At 32.4% G+C, this 18,098-nt stretch overlaps 1 protein-coding gene across 7 annotated transcripts in view; it reads right to left on the bottom strand.

Moving 5' to 3' along the window:
- Positions 1-18,098, bottom strand: part of siz (Brefeldin-resistant Arf-GEF family protein schizo) — a 118,161-nt gene that overhangs the window by 24,216 nt on the left and 75,847 nt on the right. The window lies entirely within an intron of this gene.

Genomic DNA, 18,098 nt, shown 5'->3' with positions numbered 1-18,098 from the left:
ACAATAAAAAAGATTATAAGCGAAATAAAAAGACAACAAAATAAGATGAAAAAAAAATAAATATATATAAATAAAAAATATTAACTTAAATTTAAACAAGAATACCAACAATGAAAAAATAAAAAAAAAATAAATAATATAAAATAAAAGTTAAAGAAATAAAAATAAAAATTAAATCCTCTAACTTATACGCTACAAGATCTTTTTGAGATATAAATATATCTTTAACAAAATATTCCCAATAAATATAAAAATTCAAAGCATATTTTGTAGAATTAGATTTTGTAAAAACAATCTTTAGAAATATTTTCCAATGAACAGTATTTTCGAAAAATTCCTACAATATTCCTCAGGCAGGTATTAAATTGAGTTTCAAGACTATTTGTTTTTCATTGATTTTTGAATAATTCTCGAGTTATTGAAGCATATACTATCTTAAAAATGAAGCCCAATATAGAATAACTGCACAACTGTTATCATCCTAGTCGATATCGCACATTAAGTTCTGTCAAGCGAGTTTTTAATAAGATATTTGGATCGTACTCAGTAGAATTTTGGACGTTGAAGAGACTCGATCAAATCAAATATGGATCTATCAACTCGAAGGAGTAGAAGAATTTGGCAATAAGCGCGGTTTCAGAGAGTTGCTCCGTATCCGTATTATTTTTTCTTTTTTTGAAAGCAAAACTCTACGTATTACGAATTTTTTTATTTAAAATTTTGGGAATTTTTTTAATAATTTTTAATTTCAACATCAAAATTATAAAATGAAAATTTAATTTTTAATCCCAACATCTTGCGTTTGGGATTGCAAAATAAAAAAAATTAATACAAATGTTAATTCTATTTTTTTAAATAATGTTTTATTTTCAACCCTGTTCAAACATAATCCTTTATAAGAGATATCATACGACAAGAATTTTTTAGATATAACATAAGCCATAAAAATTTAATATTCTATAAACGAAAAATTAAATCTTCCGTTATCAACAAAATCGTCTTTATGTTTGTATCTTTAACTATTAGTGACGTCGTACTTGTAAAATGCCCGGAACACGACTCCTAGAGCATAATACCTTAGTGGGCCTTATTAAAACGTAGTAGATTCAGTTGATAGGTAGGATATTTTGACAGAACGCATCGGCATGTCGGATTTCTAAAAGAGGGGTTGGAAAAAACCAGTCCAAATGCCAATTAATTTCGGTGGGAATATCATATTATTGACAATTTAGTTTGAGACTTATAATATAATATAATGTAGAAAGAATAGGGGTAATTTTTGGAACTATGAAAAGCTATGGTATGGATTATGTAACCATTGTTAACTAGAGAATAAATTGAGGAACTGCGGAGAAATATTCAGATAAAACAGTTTGATTACCAGTATACTATTTAGTATAGCATTTAAACGCAATGCTGTTGTGATTAACGGTGTGCGTTGTCACTACAAACGTTCTGGACACAGTTTCCGACCAATATCCAAAAATTTTTTTTCTAACAGCAGTCGCTTAAGGACAGGGAATTACAAAAATCCGCTTACTTTTCGTTGACGAAAAAGTTTCTTCTAAAGTAACCAGCCATTACGAGAGGCTGTAAAGCTTGTAGAATCCTCTACTCACAAAATGGCGAGAAAATTTTCACCAAGCAGCTGGTAAAGCTGTCACTGGGAATCGTATATATTTACTTTTTATATTATATTTATAGAACTCAAACAAAATGGCTTACATAAGTTTACACTGCCCTAATGGCTTTGCTAAGCCTTGGTCAACGCAGTCTTAAAATTAAATATTTTGCAAATTTTCCGTAAATTTGTTTCAACAACAAGTGGCATGAGTCACCAGAACCCATATTCACATATGTACTTGTATGTACAATTCAATATTTACTTTAAAAATAAATCTCTAAAATGTACACTTACTAAAAGGTAAGCGAATGAATCACAGCTTTGCAACTTTTACGAGCGAGACACTAGGCAATATTAGGTTAGAGAGAGAGAGAGAGTATATATACAGCGGTGGCAAGTGCTACATGCATCATTGCGCAACCGACCTAAACTAAGCCAAGCAATAAAGCTGAAAATTCTACGCATATAGGCATACACAAATATACAGATGTACATATTGTATATGTATGTATGTATATTAGGCTGGGTAAAAACTTTTTTTTCGCTTGGTATTCTGAAAAATAGGCCCTTAGACACCTCTACGATAAATAAATATATTCAAGTATGTTATGAGCTCTTAATTGTAAAGGGAAGATCCTCTGTCTTATAGTTTTTATTTTTTTTATTATCAGATAGAAAGATTCATATCTGGCATTCAATTTCCTACAAAATCTATGAAACGAGATATTATTTCAAGTAGTTAGAAGCGAGATATATGTACATATTTCTATCTGATTATATGAAAAAAATAGAAAACTGTAAGGCGGAGGACCGTCCCGTTACAAGTGCTCATACTTTGAGAGATTTTCGTAGAGGTGTCTAGGAACCTATTTTTCAGAGTACCAAGCAAAAATAAACTATTCGTTTTTTTTTAGCTACCCTAATGTATATATATTTAAGAGAATACAAGATAAATGTGTTAATGTAAATTAAGTCATGAGGTGTTAATTACAAAATCAACGCTGCAAAACTTGAAATGCTTGAAAGAGCTAATGAAAGAGGAACAACTATGTACACATGGCTGTTTGTGTGTATGTATGTGCATATGTAAATTTCGTGTAAGTTAAATGGTTTGAAAGTTGTTACTTTTATTATTTTAGCGTAGGCAACAAAAACAAACTTGTACAAGTAATTATAATTAGCTGTTGTAATTTATGAAAATACACATACACACACAAACACGTTCATAAATATTTTTACACAATTATCTATGTGTGTGACCGCCGCAAATGTCAAAGCAACTGACTGGCTGTGTTTACATAAGCGCATGCGCACTTAAGCGCTACTAATGTGTTGGGGATTTTTCATATTTTAGTGGCTAGTACAAAGCATTAAAGCAAATAAGTTTATTGTTGTGTATAATTTGCAATTGATTTAAATGCGAAATCAATAATGCATAGAAAACTTAGTATTTTGCTAGCAATTCATTTGAATACAACTGCGGCAAATTAAACGAGTACAAAAGCGTTTATATTAATTTTTTGTGAAAGAGTTGCCAAATAATGATAAAGAATATATTTAATATTTTTTGGGATGTTGTGTAACAAATTTTTAAAAGAGTAAATTTTTTTGTCGTAATAAAAACAATTATAGGTTTATAATTAAACTTAACATACAAGTATTTAACAGTTTGGCAATGTACGAGGGCGGTCCAATAAGTACTTATGCTTACCGCCCGATGGCGATACCATCACATGAAAGATTTACTATCGAGAAGATATTCGGCTACTGTCAACAACAAGCAGCCGAATTGGACTCCTAGTTTTATTTCATCCGCAAATGAATGCGGGCGATTTCCAGATTTTTTTTTTTTAATTACAACTGTTTAAAAAAATACAACGAGAAATTTTCACCAAATATTGCATTTTTTTGTAAAAACGTCTGCCAAATATACAATTTTCACTTTTTTTCTTCGTCCAATACATAGTTTATGGTCTCCATTAAAATACGTATTTGTTTCTTTTTACTTCATATGATCCTCTAAGAAGTTCTGCAAATTTAAAGCCAAATAACGGCGTTGCATTAAATTCAATAGTTTAAAATAATTTTGACATGAACACGATATGAATCACATAATCTATTTGGTTTAGATCAGTGTTGTCTTAAAAGTGAAGAAAAATATCTTCTTTTGCTATGAGGGACTACCTACCAATGCTTATCGATTTCTATTGTATATATGGAGCATTTGACAAAGGGTTTGAAGTGGAAACGCAGAATTTCTTTTATTGTTAGCATTAAATGATTTTGAAGCAAAATCATCGAACTTTATGCCCTTTATTGAGTTCACAGTCTTCGAAGGGAGATAAGCCGAATTCATTCCGGTTAAGTAGAACGTTGTGGGACGAGCTACCAAAATGGTAATTAGAGTTGCCTAATCTGTTACTTGGCAAATGTTAAATTTTATTAATTGCATACATTTCACTTCAGCAGCTTCTTTGAAAAGGCTAAGGAAGCAGTAAGCTGACCTATTATTTAATCGATTTGGGAAACTTGTACTCATAGACTTTAAAAAACAGATTTTGATATCCGCAAATATATTTATTTATCTCAAATATACAAATTTTGATTTATTTCTTTTTATTATTTACTGAAAGTATCGGCATATTTGTTATAATTATAGAAAATATTGCTAATTCAAAATTCGTAAATTAATATATGTATATATAACGAATCTAAAAATATCGACACATATGTATATCGATGGTTTATTGAAAAAAAAAAAAAACAAGTAAAAACGTTAACTTCGGTGGCACTGAAGCTATAATACCTTTCACAAATAAAAAGGCTCCTTACAAGAAACTTGGTTCCGATCGTTCAATTTTTATGGCAGTTATATGATATAGTGATTTGATCTGAACAATTCCTGCGGAGAATACGTTGTTGCCTTAAACAACAACTCGCGCCTAATTTTCTGAAGATACCTCGTCAAATAAAAAAGTTTTCCATGCAAGCACTTTACTCTGATCGTTCAGTTAATATGGCAGCTATATGCTATAGTCAATCGATCTATACAATTTCTTCGGAGATTGCATTGTTGCCTTAAATAATAATTCATGCCAAATTTCGTGAAGATACCTCGTCAAATAAAAAAGTTTCCCATACAAGTACTTGATTCCAATTGTTTAGTTTGTATGGCAGCTATATGCTATAATGGTCCGATATCGGCCGTTTCGACAAATGAGCAGCTTCTTAGTGAGAAAAAGACAGGTGCAAAATTTCAGATCGTTAGCTTAAAAACTGTGTGCCTAGTTTGTATATATATTATTTATTGAACATATCGGTGTTTTTATTTTCGATTATTATACTATTTTTCGGCTAGTTCAAATTCCATAAAGAAATATCTATATTTCAAATATCAGTTATTGGCTTTTAATATCGCTATTTTAAAATTTAAAAGTTATGTAACAAATTTTTGTTTATTTCAAAATTCGTTAATGTTCGCAACAGAAGACAACTTTTCTATGCAGCATAGATAATAATACTTAAGTTATGAAGAATATATAATAAAATATATACATATATATTATAATATTTTTAATTGTCTACCATCCCTTCTAGTTTTTTATAAAGTTAATGCGAATTTTTGTTCTTATGTGTTTGTGTATGTATATGTATGTATGGAGCTATAAATTAAATTTTATTGCCATTTTAGAAAGTAGATTTCAGGCATATATGAGAAGTTGCTTAAAATTTTATTGTTTTCCGATATTTTTTTATGTTTTATTTTATTTTGCTTTCTATCACAAAACAACACTGTTTGCTTGAAAATTCATTAATAGAGCAATTAAAAGTTGTATTTTTAAATTGTTTTTTATTGCTTGCGACTTTCAATTCACTTAGTTTAAGTGTTCTAGCACTGATGTCTTATCTAGCAGCTGCAGTGGGCGACCAAGAAGAATATTCTCAGTTTTCGAGAACCCCGAACTAACAAATTTTATATGTACATATGTATTTTATGCATTCAAAGCGCCGCGCAACCAGTTGGTTATCATAAGCATAGTTAGTTTAATGAATATGAAATTAAATTAGCAAACAAAAACTTGTTTCACGTACTTTCAAACACACATATATACATATGTATTTATATATATGTATATGTATGTATATATGTATATGTGCATGTTCATTTCAAGTTGGCAACTCGTTGTGTAGGAATTCCAGTTAAGGATTACGAATTAAATATTTTGCGTTTTTAGAAGCTTACCAGCGTAAGCTATTAGATGCTTTTCGACATTTTAAATGTCACATACAAGCATATTAATATAAATAATAATATACACTTAGGTATGCTTATATTTTTATGTTTGTCTCAATATCTGTGCATGTTTGTGTGCTCATAATTGTTTATATGGAATGACGTTGTGTAGGCGCGAGTTCATCAGTCTGAGTCGCCTGCCAGTCACCAATTTGAAGTGGTATTAGTTTTCGAAAGTTTGTTTGTTTTTAAAAGCAAGTAAGCAGTGGTTAAAGCTACATAATCCAGCGGCCGACATGCTTCATATGTTGCGAGAAGTTGGAAAGTTTCATTGTTTTCATTTATATACATATTAATTTGTTGTTGTTTTGCGGCGAAACGTAGAATGTATGCTTTCTTTCATTATTTCTTAGGCGATTGAAAATATCTAAAACGACGCAAATTAAAGCTAAAATGCGTCTAAACGCACTGTAGTGTAACGTAAACGCACAGACACTTATATAAACATTTGATCACACATACATACATATGTCCCTATACATATGTGCGTGGGTAGGCTTAATTTGGCGCTACCAGCTTTTCTCATACAACTTTTAACATTTAAAAACTATTTCTTGCTGTTATTCGTAACGGTGTGCTCCCTTGTAGATCGCAGCGGCATATTTGCTGTTGTAGCCATTACTTCAAAGCAATCCAGCAATAGAATATCATAAATAGTTCAATTATTTAATGAAGAGTGGAAAGCGCTTGTTTGCGCGCAGCTTCAATGAATTCAATTATATAATTGACTCTTAAAGTGTTTAGTTGTTGTTGTAGTGTGAAATTTCTCATGTCTGTTAGCCGAGCAAAGTTTATGAATTGAAGAAATTTAAGAGTTGTTGTTGTTTAGCATTATTCTTGTAGTTGTTGGGAGGTGTCAATGTTAATTGCAGGTCAATTAGTATGCTAAATAAATTATTATGTAACAATTTTGAGTACTAGTGCAACTAGAACGCAAGAAAATAAGAAAATATGCAAGTAAATTGTTTTAAATTCGATTTTATTCACATTTATTCGTATGTTATAAGCTTCCTGCAGCTTCTCAATAATTCTTACAACAAAAACTTTTATATGTGTATTAGCTAGAAATTATCACATATTGTTTGCAAATCCCAAATATTTTTGTGAATTTTTCCACAACACATTTTTATTAAGTGTAATGATGCGATTTTTGACATGGATGGCATGTACATACATATAATGAATAGAAGTGTATAAAAAATGTTCAGAAGATTATATATTTTCTAATTTTTTTATCGGTATATCGATATAAATATTTTTCATATCGATCATTTCCATCCACTACAAACATTCTCTATCGATATGTTTATCGTTTATGATAACCATTGTAACTCAATGTTTGGTTAAAAAATCAGTCGAAAAGATGAGAAAATTATATTCAGGGTTGTAGGTCTTGTGAACCATAGGCACTATGTAGCTTGAAAGATAAAAATAAAGGTAAAATTTGTAGATTATAAAAAAAAGAAAATTTTAAAGTAAATTTCAAGTTAAAATTTTTTTTGTTTAAACTTTTCATATTTATATAAAAACTACCGAATTTGACGGTTTTTGCCTTAAAATATAATTTAACACTTAAGGAAAGCATGTTGTCGTTTAAGACTTTTTTTAAACTCCACTAATGACTATAAAAGTTTTTTTAAGTTGATAACTTTTAATTTACCAGAAAGAGGACTATCCACAGCTTTTAGAACACTTATCAAAAAATTTTTACGCAATAAAAAATAATCTACAAATTTGACCCTCAGGCTAAGAAAAAAAATAATTTCTTTTTTTCGCTCAACCCTAATACATAATAAGGACTGAAGAGTAAAATACCGTTGTTTTCCCTGTTAACTGATATATGAGTATATCGGATGTATCGATACAATGGTTAGAAGCTCATGTAGCACCAACACAGTTATGCACATAGATGTTTTGGAGTAACAGATAGCACAAATAAAATGATTGTAAATGTTTGTATATCATATACGAAATATTTTACTTTATTTTAAATTTAGTGTTTCAGTTGCTCATAAAATCCACATGTCGGAGTTTTCAAAGTATAACCATTGCATTTAGCTTATTATAAAGCACATTTGAGCAATTTCGCAAAACGAACTTAGTCTTTTTTCAAGTCCTTTTAGTTTACTCTAATAAAATGGGGGATTCAAAGCAGAATACTCTACACTAAAAGACATCAATGATTTTAAAGCTCCCTTTACTATTTAGAAAACACTTCGTTAAGCGATCAAAGTAAGTACCAAAAATAACAGCCCAACACCGTAATTTATTCCAGATCCATCGTTTTACACTGGTATCTAGATAATTTCAAGAATTTTATTGTTTATCGAACATAGGCGTCAATATTGCTGAAAAAAAAATATACAATTTACACGAGTTTGGCATGTGTTTACGTAGCTGTTTACTAAAGGCTGTTTGTTTAAAAACAATTTCAAAATTACAAAACAAAAAAAAAAAAAAAATTAAAACAAGTAAGGAAGCGCTAAGTTCGGGTGTAACCGAACATTTTATACTCTCGGCAGGTTAAGTGATATATGGGATTATCGCATATATTCTAGTTAAAAGTTGTAAGTATTGCATTATTTATTAACTTTCATAGGTAAGAATATACACTGTTATTAAAAAGAGGTTAGTTCTGAAATTCATTATGATTTCTTATACATATATTGAGCTATAGATGCGGTATAAATTCAACCGGAAGTTCGAAAATATTTATATTAGGTATATTGGGTCTAATGGAAATATTGACCTGATTTTACCCTTTTTTGGCACATAAGCATATTGTCATCAAAAATATTCTCCCCGAATTTCGATACTAGTACTCACAAATTGATTCGGTAAAAAAACTCAGCCGTGTACACTTGGGTGCACATATTATAAATGCTTCGGTTTCGACAATTTTTAGGCGTTTGAAGAAATACCTTGAGGCCACTAATTGAGCAAAGTTTAATTTATTAACTTGATTGGTGCTTGACTTGCATACCGGAATGTGAAAGAATCAGATAAAATATAAAATTTTCGCACTGTGACTTAGGAATGTCAGGATAATGTTACCTGACTAATTTAATTGAAATTGGTCAGGTAGTAAGATATATGATTTCAACTAAAGGTGGACGGTGCCACGCCCATTGTGCAATTTTTACACCTGCTCCTATGCAGCTTCAACCCAACATCTTGATTGTGAAATCTAATGCTTGTGGCGCATGTGAAAATAACTTTTTTTAGCAAGTTTGGTTAATTTAGCTTTAGCGGTTTGGAAGAATTTGTACATTTAACCATTTAGGGGACGGCGCTAAGGCCAATTTAAAAAAAAATTTTAGCCAACAGGTGTCCCTTGTTACAGCGATCCACTGTACCAAATTACAGTAATGTGTCTTAATTAAGTGCTTAATATGAAATTTTTTAGGTTTTCGTTTAATAGCGTTTTGTGGGCGTGGCAGTGGTCCGCTTGCGTCCATCTGCAATACCGACCGCTCTTAGGTGGCAAGGAACATTTGTTACAAGTTTCATCAAAATATCTTATAAATAAAATTTTTACTCAAGCTATCGCTCCCACAGACAGACCGACAGATAGACGGCCGGTTAGACAATCACTCGCATTTCAACTCGTTTCTTCAACCTGATCATTTATATATACATATGTACAATATATATGTGTGTAACTTTATATTTATCTCGATTAGTTTTAGATGATACAAACAACCGTTAGGTGAACAAAACTTTTCTACTCTGTAGCAACATGTTGCAAGAGTATAAAAATTTAAAAAAATCTATACATAAATATAACAAAAAAAAAAAACACACACAAATTGCATGCAGGCAAAACTAATAAGCAAAAGTAAAAAAAAATATATTTTTTTCTACCGCTACAAAAACGAAAAGTGTAAGTGAAAACTTAAAAATATATTTCAATTAGCTGCATCTAATTCTGCTGCGTTGCAAGCGGGAGCAAAGAGAAAGAAAAGTGCAACATAATTAATAAGAAAGAGTACGCACACAAAAATAAATAAATAAGTAGGTAAATAAGCCACTTTTCTCAAGCTGTGCACACACATATGCATATTTTTGTATACGTACATATGTATTTGTAGAACCATATAGCACATGTCACTTTGATTTTATATATTTGGCACACGTTGTTGTTGCTGGCGCTGTCAGCAGTGCAAATGAGACACATGTATGCATGTGTGTCTGGTGCGCACCAAGTCAATGCGATAAAAATTGAAATTGAGCTTACATTTGCTGCGCAACACCAAAGCCAAAAGTCGACTTGAATGCAATGCCAAAGTTTAAAAAAAAAATTTAATATACACAAAAATTAGAAGCAGAAGAGTTAAAAGTGACAGAAAGAAGCTACAAACCTAAAACGCACATGCGCACACACACACACATGCGAGTACAATTTAAATCAGTGAGACGTTAATTGGCGCAAAAGACAGTTGGCAAGTCGGTCGCGCGCCAGTTGGCTTTGTGGTTGCTGTTGTTGCTGTATGCCGCCACACGTCGCATTGCTTCATCGAAATTCAAATTAGATATTTAACAATACAAACGCACATTTTGTGGTCATTGCATTTGGTAATGCATACATACATACATATATGCATATTTACATATGTATTTCTCTATGCATATGTATGTATGTGTATAAATTTGTGTATGCAGATCAGCAAAACATTTGCACAGTGTGCGCCAAGCATTTTCTAGGTCAACGTGACAATGCGGCTGAAGTGAAAAAACGTAAAAACAATAAACATATGTATATATTGTAATATATATACGAGTACATATACATACATATTGTACATATGTATATACATACATATACATACATACATATTGTATATATGAGCATGTCTAGAGTTATAAAAGTGAATATTGGTGTCACACATTAGCCAAGCTGACAAGCAGCAACAAACTTACTTGCAAGCAAACAAACCAGCAACAACAGCAACACAAGCTAAAAAAAACAACACCGGACTCACGGCGCTGTCGGATCACTCAGTTGACTAGTCAGTCACTCACTTAGACAGCTTGTTATTGGCAGCAAAAGTGTTTTCTGTTGTTGTTATTGCTGTTATTGTTGTAACAATAGCAATAACTATTGTCAAAACAATTGAGAGATAAATCTTAACAGGACTTTTAGTGAAACTTTGTGGGTATTTGCAACAAATTGCATACTTCACGGTTGTTGTTATGTTTGATGAGCTTCGATTTGTTGTTGCGACGCGGCGCAGGTGCCGTAGCACGTGATTAATGAAACAGTTATTCTATAAAAAATGATGCATATAACAATATACTCGTACATATATATGTATATACGAATGCGCTTAATTTGCAGCTTAGCGCGTCAAACTCATAAAATGGCACATTAGAGTGTCTGTTATTTCTCAAGTTGATTTTTACACACTGAACAGGGTATATTAAGTTTGTCACGAAGTTTGTAGCAACCAGAAGGGAACGTCGGACACTCTCTTAAATATATACATAAATGATGAGGGTGACGAGTCAACTTGGGACTAAGCCATGTCCGTCTGTTTGTATGTATGGCATATACGCGAACTAGTCTCTCAGTTTTTGAGATATTTAGTTTTCTGAAATTTCCTTTTTTCCCCAAGAAGCTGTTCATTTGTCGGAAACTTTTTTATTTGTGAAGGCTATCATAGCTTCGCTGTAGCTGAAGTTAGCGTTTTTTGTTGCAAACGCCCCCTGAAGTTTAATTCTTTGCACTAAAAATATTATCAAAAAAAAATATATATATATTTGGGAAATAACGGACACCCTAATGTACACATGTATATACATATGTACACTATAACTGAAAACATGTGTGTATCGCGTAAATCGGCCGCCGTGCGTAATACGTTTTAGTAGATTAAAAGAAAAAAAAAAGAGAGGTCGCTTAGGTGTCTGCAACTGTGTGTGTGTGAGTTCAGAATAGTGAGAGTGTCATAAACTTTCTACCATTTACATCTAATACTCCATGTGTATTTGTATGTATGTATGTATGTTTTTATGGCACAAAGAGGCTGTACGCCTTTTTATGATTGATTTCTTTTGCTATTCTCTAACTAGGAATTAAGTTTCCGCAGAAAGTAGGTTTGAAATAAATGCTATTAATAGCGCAGATAAACTTAACAGATACAAAACTTATTTATACATATATATATGCACATGTATTTATATATATACAAACATACGCATGGTAGTGAAAGGGAAGTTCCTAAAGATTAAACAGAAATTAGTATATTAAGCATATATGTACATATGTACATACATACATAGTACATATATAAATTTAAGTTCGACTTAGTACACATACATATATAATGCTGATTATATTTATATATTTGTACGTGTACTAAGTTTAACATAAATTTAAAAATAATAACGTAAAAATATTGCAACAATTATTTTATTTTGGCTGTGAGAATTAAAAGAAATGAAAGTATTTCCAATTGGTTTCCAGATTATTAACTGTAATTGATTTGCCACCCTGATTTTTATGCTCTTTATTTTTTACGGTGTTCTGACACAGTTCTCATATATATACACAAAATTTATACATATATATGTATAAATGTATATGTATATGTATTATATGCAAACAAATATATTTTAAAAGCGAAAGGTTAATTTTTAGTAATGGCTTAATTCTCAAGCGACTAATGATTTTTTAAACGTTTCTTTGTTTACAGTTTTATTAGTCACTAACTTAGTTTACTCAAAATGTCTCAATTCTGAATTTAGTACAGGGTTCACTTGGTGTTGCGATGTTTTTGAAATAATTATTTTTTGCCTTGTGAAATACTTATGTAAATGAAGGCAATTTCGGACTCATATAAAATCGCTCGGGCTGTTGTATACGGAATTCATCAATACGAATAATAAAGATTCAAGAAGAAGAAAGAGAAAAATTGGCAAAACATTTTTATAAGAAATCGGAATCTTCATCTTGGTATGTCATAAAATATTCCGGTCAAGATAGACATACAAGGATACACGAAATTTACAACAAACTAAAATTTACAAAATTCAACATTTCATGAAGATATATTGTCAAATAAAAAGAAGTTTTCTATACAAGAACTTGATTCTGATTCCTCAGTTTGTATTTTTTCGGATATTATAGCATTGCCTTGGATAATAATCCATACGAATTTCCTGAAGATATCTTGTCAAATAAAAAAGTTTTCCAGACAAATACTGGATTTTAATCGTTCGGTTTGTATGGAAGCAATAAGTTATAGTGGTCCGATCTGAACGATTTCTTCGGAAATTATACCGTAGTTTTGGAAGATATCTCGCCAGTTTTCTATGCATATCAGCAATTGAGAGGGCAAGACACTTGAGCAGTTCCTGTATATACAGACAGACGGACATTACTAAGTCAACTCAGCTTGTCACTCTGATCATTTACAGCTGTCTTCGATTCGCCATTTCTTCGCTCGCTTCCGCTCTCTTGTCAAAAAAATTACATGCAACAGCAACAACAAAGTTATCGATTTCAATTCGTGTAAGAGTGTATAGTATGCGGATACCTTATTAAAGTGGTATCTTCAATGCTGCCAAGTTGTTTTTTTGCAAATTAAATTACAAATTTCTTTTTTTCTTGTATTTTTAAAACATAAGACTTAAAGTCAATTATAATCATTTATAGAATACTAAAATAAATGGTTGCAGCAACGTGTTTTGATGCGAAAAAAGAATTTCTCCACTAAGAAAGTGCTGCCCGTTTGTTTGAGCAAATGGCAGTTTGTCCAATTCGCTGGACAGTAGAGCTTGGCGAATCGAAAACAGCTTATATATATGGTATATGTACCATATATATCCGTTTCCTTCTGGATGTTACAAACTTCGTGACAAACTTAATATACCATGTTCAGGATATAATAACATACTAAAACTCTTCAAGGATTCGATACGTGGAAAAAAATACCCGACGAAAAAACAAATTGTTTCACGGTTTTTAAAGAAACGGCAAGTTGTATTATAAAATTTCTTCGCTTCTCCGCAACCAACTCGGGCAAGTAATGTTGAGTATGTCCTTGATTGCGAGTTCACAGGGCCCCGTATAACCGCATATGAAAGAGAGGTCAAGTAGGTATACATAATTTTTGAGATGCACAATTAGTGAGTTCTTGACCAATATCTCTGTCCTGGATCGTTACGAATGATTGACTCTCTAAAATAACTCACATCTCAATGTAAGATGTCAATGCCATTATTTAAGACATATGTAATTGTCAATCACTTCTGCTTGAAAAACGCTACAATAGTCTGGAAATTCTGAACTATAACTGAAAACTGAAACACCTGTGAAGAAACTAATTGATCTCTAGTCGTTGCTCCGTATTTGCAGTTCTCGCAGGCTGAGGCCGCCGGAATATAACACGTCCAACCCGTAATCTGAATAATCAGGGATGGAGAATTAGGGCTTATAACCTATTTGTACTAAATTAGAGTAAACAATCTCTCACTATCAATCGCCATACTCTCTCTCTCTCTCTCTGTCTTCATTTGACAATTAAAATCATAAAATTTCATTTAAAAAAATATTTATCAAGTGTACTGAGATCTTTATTTCAGTCATTTTATTACAATAAAAATTATATGAATATACAGTTAAACAAAATGAAGGTCATAATAAATACTTGTATATGAGTCATTATCAGAGATTACAAAATTCAAAGTTCATAAGAAATTCGATCTGAGAACAAATCCTAAATAGATATTTATGAATGTATATACATGTGTATATACGTGTACAAGGTACCTTAATACGCTCAGTGTTGCAATTGAGTTCAGCAAATTCATTGCTAATGTGCGACAAGTAGTTGCATTTCATTCGTTTTTCTTTGTAAATTTTTGCTTGTAACCGTTCCGTCTAAAAGGTGTTTGAGTAATCATTACACAGCTAAATACATACATATGTATGTACTTGCAGACAACATTACTTGTACAAACTGCAATGCATTTAATGTCATGAGAAAATTTCAAGCGGCAAAAATCACAGTCATTGAATAGCCGTTAGTGAGTTTTGCTATTGGTTCACTGGTCTAGTGGTTTGCTGGTTGTCGGTTAAGTTCGGTCGCTTGGTCGATTGACCGCTTTTCGGGCAACATGTTTGCAACGTCGATTGTTTCTTCATTATTATTACTTTTTTTTTTGGTTTTTCGGTTACGGTGTACCTGCAAAAATTATTGCTAAAACATGTTCTAAACTTGCAAATACTCCATTCAATTCATTTATTTAACTACAGTCTGTGCGAAATGTACGTGGACGGATTCCTTCATTAAAGCATTTCGATTTTAATTATGGCTACTTTTGTTGATAATTTAACTTCATTTATTTAATTTTAAATTGAATTTAGTGAAATTATTTTTTGCAAATAATTTCAATTAATAATTTTTTGTGACGAAAACTTTTAGTTTAGTTAGTTGTTTTTACTTGTCATATTTTAGCAAAACCAAAATTAAAAAAAAAATTTAAGTTGAATTTACTAAACGAATTAAATCAGAGAACAATATGTATAAAGCTACAACGGCAGTAGTTAGAAGGTAAAGTCCACAAGAAACTTAAAATAAATTCAGTTCTCAATTCCCACAACCAGTTATTTTGTACGAGAGAACCCTAAATGTACTGTATGAATGACGGAGGACTATGACACATTGATCAAATAAGATGCGAAACCGATCTGTTTACAGTCTACCTATACTTTCAGCATGCAGTTAATAATTTTAGTTTTGAGAAAGATATATTCAAGGACGAATAATAATTTTGAAAAAATAAAAGAAAAAACAATAATCAATAGATTTTCCATATTTTTAAATCAGTTTAAAACTTTGTATGTGACTTTTTTGACAGACTGTATGCATACCCAAACAAGTGTGCAAAGAACTCAATTTAGGTTTGCTCATTTTTTGTTGTCCGCCAACAACAAACTCTATTGGGCATAGCAATTGCAGCAACAATAACAATCACAGTAACAACGACATTACCAAGTCAATTTGCAAGTTAACCTTGATACAACCATTTGCCTACAATCCATCCAAAGCTAACATTCATGCAGCAGCAATTGCAAGCATGTCGGTGGTAAATGCTCTGGCCAAATAATGCCATTTGAGCATGTATATATGGAAGTGTGTGTATATGCGCTTATGGAGTCAAAGTATCCAAGACGCTTGCGCAAAGCGCCAATTTAGCAAAGTTCTTTTGTGAGCTGTGAAAATTGGTGGCGCAACAGCTGACAGCTGTGGCTTAGAAGAAGAAGAAGAAGAAATAAAAATTGAGAATAGCTGAGCCACGGCTGTTGCTCGTGGCTTTGGCTGCGCTGCGTTGGTGCATTAACGCCATTCTTGAAGCTGCGGTGTTGGCTGGCGCATTGTGCGCTTGAGTGTGGCGGACAGACAACACACAGGTGTCTAGCGGCACGAACAATAAGTATCCGCAAATAGGCGCCCCTTTATTGTAATAAGACCACACACATACAGACATATGTATTGTACTTATACACATCCATAAGTATACCTTGGACTGACCACTTTGGTTGCATTTGTTGTTCGTGTAAAACATTGTAATTGCGCGCTACCGACAGCTCATTACATACAATTTGCACTTTCGCAAATGCAAAAGAAATTACACACACACATACGAGCTACTTACTAACGCATACATATTTATGCACCTAGCTCGAGCGTGTGTATGTTTGTATTGCGTTGCGAAACAATTAATGCACTTGCGCATTCGCCTTGCCTTTTGCCATTCAAATGCATAGAAAACTATGGAAAATAGCAAAATACACACACATGCAGTACACCGCCATATTATTAGATACACAATCAGCTAAATGCAGTTATCTCACTTTTTCCACCAACTTTTTTTCTCACATTGCTTTCTTACCGTTTTTTATACTCTCGCAACCTGTTGCTACAGAGTATAATAGTTTTGTTCACCTAACGGTTGTTTGTATCACCTAAAACTAATCGAGTTAGATATAGGGTTATATATATATAAATGATCAGGATGAAGAGACGAGTTGAAATCCGGGTGACTGTCTGTCCGTCCGTCCGTCCGTCCGTCCATGCAAGCTCTAACTTGAGTAAAAATTGAGATATCTTTATGAAACTTGGTAGACATGTTTCTTGGTACCGTGAGACGGTTGGTATTGCAGATGGGCGTAATCGGACCACTGCCACGCCCACAAAACGCCATTAATCAAAAACAAATAACTTGCCATAACTAAGCTCCGCAATAAGATACAAGACTGTTATTTGGTACACAGGATCACATTAGGGAGGGGCATCCGCAGTTAAAACTTTTTTTTAAAAAGTGGGCGTGGTCCCGCCTCTAATAGGTTTAATGTGCATATCTCCTAAACCGCTAATGCTATAATAACAAAATTCACTAGAAGAAAATGTTTTTAGCACTTCTATTGACGGTGTGAAAATAGTTAAAATCGGGTGGCAACTCCGCCCACTCCCCATATAACGGTACTGTTAAAAACTACTAAAAGCGCGATAAATCAAGCACTAAACACGCCAGAGACATTAAATTTTATCTCTGGGATGGTATGAGATGACTTTATAGGAACCGCGTTCAAAATTAGACAGTGGGCGTGGCACAGCCCACTTTTAGGTGAAAACCCATATCTTGAGATCTGCTTAACCGATTTCAACCAAATTCGGTGGCTAGCGTTCTTTTCATGTTTCTATGTCATACTGCGAAAATGGGCGAAATCGGACTAGAACCACACCTACTTCCCATATAACAACATTTTAAATTCCATCTGATTCTTTCACTTTCCACTATGCAAATCAGGCAACAATGACTGTATCGGGATAAAACTTTGCGTGAATAATGCGATGAAAGTATGCCACCTTGTGGCCAAAAATTGTCTAAATCGAACCAAAACTGTTTAAGCCCCTAGGTACTAAATATGTGGACCCCAGTGCCTATAGTTGACCTTCTACCGAAAATATCAGTTAATCCACAAAGAAATCTCAAACGAGTATACTATTTGACTTTGCGAGAGTATAAAATGTTCGGTTACACCCGAACTTAGCCCTTCCTTACTTGTTTTTTATTTGTAATTTTGCTCTATCTTAGCAATAGAAAATGCATAAATAAATTGAAATTAAGAAAAACAAGAAAAGAACGTTAACTACGGTTGCACCGTAGCGA

Source organism: Bactrocera oleae, chromosome 6, assembly GCF_042242935.1.
Source record: "Bactrocera oleae isolate idBacOlea1 chromosome 6, idBacOlea1, whole genome shotgun sequence".
Classification (NCBI taxonomy): domain Eukaryota; kingdom Metazoa; phylum Arthropoda; class Insecta; order Diptera; family Tephritidae; genus Bactrocera; species Bactrocera oleae.
Note: the sequence above shows the minus strand (reverse complement) of the source record. Positions and strands in the feature narration are given on the sequence as shown.